Raw genomic sequence first — 6,000 nt, forward strand, 5'->3', positions numbered from 1 at the left:
CACAATACAATACATTACACACTGATTTGATGCAGGAAAGAGGGGAGAGAAGGAGGGGATAGAAATTATGTATGATATACCGTGGTCAAATCAATGGCTAGCATGAGGGGAAGGTAACTCCTGTGATATTTCATGAAGAGAAGAGCCTTCAAAGGAATGGGAAAGAAAATAGGGGAGGTACTAAAAAGAGGGAAAGAGGGATTATATAGCTCACCACCAATTGATACCCTCTTCTGTCACCTACATTTGCCTAAAAATCTTCTTGGTCTATGTTTTCTCATTTCTCCAAATACCGATTAAATTCCTCTCAGGAGCTTCAACTTCCCCCCCCCCCCCACCCCACTCCCCCTACCTCCTACCCCCAGGTAGAAAGAGTAATCTCTTCAAGCATCAAATTGCTGCAGATAACACACAGAATAAGATCCCCATCTCCCTTCACAGAACTTCTCTTTTAACCTGTCAGAACATTCATCAGTGATACTTCTTTGTTGTTCAGTTATCCCCTTGTTTGTTCAGCTATTTCAATTGTGTTCAACTTTTCATGACCCCACTTGGCAAAAATACTGGAGTGTTTTGCCAGCTTCTCTAACTCATTTTACAGATGAGGAATTGAGGCAAAAACAGTCAAGTGACTTCTCCAGGGTCATGTAGCTAGTAAGTGTCTGAGGCCATATTTGAACTTAGGAAGCTGAGTTTTCCTGACCTCCAGGCCTGGTACTCCATTCATTATTTCATCCAGCTACCTTCTGGTGATATCCCTATCTGTAACCCAAACCAAACCTTTCCCTCCTAATAAAGAATTAAATAACCAGATGAAAGTAGGGAGGGCTAATGTACAATATTACAAAAGGAAAAGGGTAGTAAATTGGAAGAGGGTATCAGGAATGAGAAGAGAGGCAGTGGAAATAGGACCATCTTAAAAAAGATTAAGCTAAAATAACTGAATAGACTGAATGTGTTTACATTGGAAGAGGTGGAAAAAAATTATAACTCCACCTGGAGGTCATCTAATTAGGGGATCTCAAGGAGTTTAGCCACAAAAATGAGAAATGATACAGGACAATAGAGATGATGGAAGAGTTAAAAAAGAGGGTTTTTTGAGAATACAGGTGACATGGCTGTGTTTGTAGGCAGTAGTTAAGCAGGCAGTAGACAGGGAGAAATTAAAAATAAGTGAGAGTGAGGGTGATAGAACAATTATAGTAATTATAATGGAATCATTTAGCAGGCAGAGGAGTATGTCTTGACTATCTTTTCATGTGAGATAGGAGTGGAGGAAGAAATAATTATAGAAGGTGTCTGAGTGATGTGATGAGGAAGAAGGTAGAAGGAAGTATTCTCCACAAATGGTCTCAATATTTTCTTTTTTCTTTTTAAAAAACTTTATTTATTTATTTAAAAGCACATTGCTTTATGAATCATGTTGGGAGAGAAAAATCAGAATAAAAGGGAAACAGCATGAGAGAGGAAAAAAAAAGCCGAAAAAAAGAAGTGACATAGCATGTGCTGATTTGCATTCAATCTCCATAGTTCTTTTTCTGGATGCAGATAGCGTTTTCTATCCAAAGTCTATTGGGATTGTCTTGGATGGTCTCAATATTTTCAATAAAATATTTGGTAAGCCAAAGGGCTATCAAACTATGCATATCCTTTAATCCAGAAGTTTTGCTAAGAGATAATAAAAAGGGGGGAAAGGACTAATATGTGCAAAAATGTTTGCAGCAGCTCTTTTTGTAGTAGCTGGGAACTGGAAATTGAGTGGATATCTAACAGTTGGGAAATGGCTGAATAAATTATGATATGTAAAAGTAATAGAATATTATTGTTTTGTAATAAACAATAATCAGGTTGATTTCAGAAAAGCCTAGAAAGGCTTACATGAACTGATACTGAATAAAGTGAGTAGAACCAGGAGAACATTGTACACAGTAACAACAATATTATGTGATGATCAGCTGTGATGGATTTGGTTCTTTTCAACATTGCTAGGTGATTGAAGGCAATTTCATTAGATTTGGAATAGAAAATACAAATCACATCCAGAGAGAGAACTATGGAGACTGAATGTGGATTGAAGGATAGTATTTTCACCTTTGTGTTTGTTTGTTTTCTTTCTCATGTTTTTTTTTTCCTTTTTTTCTTGTATAGCATGACAAATATGGCTATATACTTAAAAGGACTGCACATATTTAACTTACATCAGATTCTTTGTTGTCTTGGAGAGGGGGAAGATAAAGACGGGAGAAAAATTTAGAACATAAAGTTTTATAAAAATCAATGTTAAAAACTATCTTTACATGAATTTGGGAAAAATACTATTGTGAATTTTTTTTTAAAATAAAATATGTGACAATATTCTTAGTTGATAGGGAGCAGGAACTATGAAAAATTTGAGGAAGGATAAAAAGATTTGGAAGAGCCATTGTAGTGAATGCAATTGTGATTAGCTAGGAAAGTATAGAAGATTGCATAGAAGCAGTAAGGGCAATCTGTGCAAAATAAATTTGTAGTGATTCCAATCACAACAGTTGTATCATTTTCTCTACCTTCATTCAGCATGTTTGTATTAGCAAAGATAGTAGATGGTAGAAGTGAGCCAAGGCTGAGGTTTGACAGCACACAAGTGATATGATAAGGAGTCAAGGAACTCAAGAGGATAGTGCAGATTTGAACGGGATCATTCAGAGGTTGAGTGGATAAAGAAGAGTATCCATAGTATATAAGGGTGGTAGTCTTGTAGAGAATGAAGCGGTTAAAATGTCAAATGTGGCAATATAGAAAAGAGCAGAGTTCAATTTTAAAGGATTTAGAAGGATTTATCTTAGCAAGGAGAAGGATCACCTCTTTATGAGAGATAGGAGTGAAGAAGGAGATAGTGGCAGAAGTTATCTGAATGATGTGATGGAAAAAGAAGAAAAGGAAGAATTCTTGATAAATGGTTTTAATTTTTTTCCCAATAAAACAATGGCATGGTTCTCACCTGGAACCTGATCTGATCCGATAAGGGAATTTCAGATTTCATGGTTATGGATGTGGGACATTTATGAATGCTGGCAAAATCAAGGTAATGGTCAGACTATGGAAGCACTTTGTATCTTCCATATCTTGTTGGGTGCAGCCTGTGTCTTGGAGAAAGGCTGCAAGGGTTTGGGTCATTTCCATTTAACCAAAACAAATGACTTCCATCTGGGTCGACATGAAACAACATGTATGTATATTAAAATCTCCTAAATGGTAAGTGGATAACATCTGGTAAAAAAAAAAAAAAAAAAAAAAAGCAATTTTCCCTTTGACTTCAGGCCTTCTGTCTTTTCCTGTACCTATTCTTTGAGGGAAGTAGAAGAGGAAAACTGGTAGGAAATGCGGACTTCTTTCTCCAACTATGCAGGCACTACTTCCATCTTCAGTTTTGCCCCTGTCCTGACTAATTTTCACCTTTTGGAGGGATAAGCAGGGCTTCCCATCTGACCATCTGACCATGTGTCTGCTATCTCATAGGTAGCCCTATCTCCAACCTCTTTTGGGAAGAGAAGTGATGCCCTTCATTCAATGGTGAACATTTTCATGCCTGATCATAGCCTTTATATCCTAGTGACTTTGAATTCCTATATTTCATTATCCAAACCCAATTTATACCTCCCTTCCACCTGATATCTCAATTCCATTCCCTCAACCTTCCACCTCAAAGTTTCAATCAAATCGTATGCCCTCTGAAAGTTTGTTGAATACGCAACAAACTTCCTTTTGTCTTACATCTTTTCATCTTCCACTCTTTCTATCTCTACTAGTTGTTCCTGAAACCTGGTTCCTCCCTGATGACACAGCCTTTCAGACTACTGAGTCTACCTTTACTCATTCTCTTTGGTTCGCTGCTCAAGAAGGGAAGTTAAAATATTCCTTGCTTTCCACTGCCATTTCCAGCTTCTTCCCCTACCTCCATCACTCAGTAACTTCTTTTTTCTTCAGATTCATGCTAATCACCTGTACCATTCAATCAAAATTCTGGTAGCTATTGTTTACAGACTTCCCTGGTCATTCTCCTTCCTTCAATGAATTCAGTATATGGGTCATAATTTTCTCTCTTCCTTAACTCCTGCTTGCATACTAGGGGTATGACTTTCCTTCATACACCCTAACCACTCAGTTCTCTAACCTATTTGATCCTCATAAGCTAATCCTCCACACCACCTTAGCTACATACAAAGATAGTTACACTTTTGATCTTGCCATCCTCACAAAGGTTATCACAATTCATGTTTATGTTCTAAAATTCTATGTTCAAAAATTCCAAAGTTCCTGATGCTAAGTGAAATGATCAGAACCAGGAGATCATTGTACATGACAATATCAATATTATTCAATGATCAATTCTGATGAACGGGACTCTTTCCAATAAGATGATTGATGCCAGTTCCGATGATCTTGTGATGAAGAGAGCCATTTACACCCAGAGAGAGGACTATGAAAACTGTGTATGTGGATCACAACGTAACATTCTCTTCTTGTTGTTCACTTGCATTTTGTTTTCTTACTTATTTACTTTCTTTTTTTGATCTGATTTTTCTTGTGCAGCAAGAAAATTGTATAAATATGTTTATACATATCAGATTTTAACATGTTTAACATATACTGAATTGCTTGCCATCTAGGAGAGGGAGTAAGGGGAAGGAAGAGAAAAAATCTGAAACACAAGGCTATTCAAGGGTCAGTGTTGTCAAATTATTTGTGCATATGCTTTGAAAATAAAAAAGCTTTATTAAAAAAAGAATTCCAAAGTTCCCCTTTCCAATCATAATTTGTAGACTTTTTACCTACACTATTCTGTTAACACTGTGATCTCCAATGTTTTGATCCCTTAATACTCTCCTAGGCCATCTCTCTTGCATTAATCACTGTCTCCTCTTTTCCTTAGTTTGACCCCTGGTGAAACAATTACATTGTTTATTTCTTTTGATTCCCTAGCTTCTTTATTATATTGCCAATTATGTCCAGAAAAACCTCAGCCTTGGTTCACTCCTTTTCTTCTACATATGAACAAAAATGGAGAAAATCTTGCAACTATTCTAAGTTCATTTCAAATTTATGTTACACAACTTTGAGTAGACTCTAATTTTTGTCAAGAAATACTACTTTATCTCCTTTATCAACTCATAATCCTACTCTCCATAGCAGCATTTCCAAACTCTTCTATCCTTCCTCTAACCTATTGTTCCCCTGTGAAGTCCAAGTTAGCTCCCTGTTGATCTCAGGATCAGCCAGAGTCAGGATCAGCAAAAGTCCTTGGTCTTTAGGGGGAGAAGTAAAGGAGATGGATGAAAACTCCATGAGCTCTCTATAATCTCCTCTATTGTCTTTGTCCACAGCCAAAGTGATCCTGGCTTGTCTTATTCTACCCCTTAATCCCTCCTACAATTATCTGTATATATCAAAAGATCGAGCCAGCACAGAATAGTGAGAAGGGTCATTTTCCAAGCATATGCCAATAAAGTATCGTCCAATTGGCAATTAGCCTTAAGTGCTCAGTTGTCTTATTCCAGTGCACATATTCAGAGTTTCAGCCCTTTACACTTCCCCCCTCACCAAAAAAAAATATCCTTGTGTCATATTTTACAGAAAAAAAAATGGGGCCATTCACTATGAACTCTCTTTTCCTCTCTTCCTCATTTCTTTTCAAATTTCTCAGTGAATTAGGGGGATGTCTACTCCAATCATATGAAGACTCTGGTAAAGATTGCTGGTGGAAAGTTTGTTGCAGTGGCTATGAAGCAGGTGGCATGGAGCAGACAGAGCTTTCTCAGACATCAAAGAAACCATGGTCCAGGATGCAATGAGTAAGATAGAGGCAGAAGAGAACTGAATGAAAAACATGTTTTTACTATTGAACTTTGATGATTCTGGAAGAGAAAGTAAAGCTGTGTAACTACCTCACATAAATACAATTTAGCTATGACATCATTAGGCTTCTTCAAAAATGAAGGATAAACACTATGTATCTCAAAG

The sequence above is a fragment of the Sarcophilus harrisii genome, chromosome 2 (genome assembly GCF_902635505.1).
Source record: "Sarcophilus harrisii chromosome 2, mSarHar1.11, whole genome shotgun sequence".
NCBI lineage: Eukaryota > Metazoa > Chordata > Mammalia > Dasyuromorphia > Dasyuridae > Sarcophilus > Sarcophilus harrisii.